The sequence below is a fragment of the Acanthisitta chloris genome, unplaced genomic scaffold (assembly GCF_000695815.1).
Source record: "Acanthisitta chloris isolate BGI_N310 unplaced genomic scaffold, ASM69581v1 scaffold36777, whole genome shotgun sequence".
Classification (NCBI taxonomy): domain Eukaryota; kingdom Metazoa; phylum Chordata; class Aves; order Passeriformes; family Acanthisittidae; genus Acanthisitta; species Acanthisitta chloris.
Window position 1 is genome coordinate 789 of NW_008684876.1, and position 507 is coordinate 1,295.

Consider the following 507-nt stretch of genomic DNA (forward strand, 5'->3'; position numbering starts at 1 on the left):
GGAGCCACTGACCGGACACAGCGCCGAGGATTTGTGTTGGAGCATGGGAGCCCCATGGGTTTGACCCCAGGGCTGGAGACTGTCGTGATATTTGGCAGCTTGGACCCGATAAGAGAATGAGGACATGCAAAGGGATGGATATATTATTTTATTATTTTTTTTTTTTGTTGCAAAAAATTGCTTTTATTCCCAAGGAATTATCAATGCACCGATGGACCTGCACACCCACATCCCCAACCCATCCCGGGTGCTGCTTTTGCACTTGGAGATGCTGAACTGAACCTTTTGCAGAGTTTATTCTTCTACCGAGTTGAGGAATTTAATTGATTTGCAATAAAATATCTGAAGTCAGTGCTGTTTGCTCTTCGCTTTGCTCTGCTGGAGCTGTTGCCAGGGGAGTGAGATGAGCTGCTCTTGGGTGGGTTTTGGGGTGGGCTCAGCCCCCACCTCCCCCTGGGGGCTCTGCACACTCTGGGGGATGCTTAGTGGAGGGTTGAGCTGTTTCAA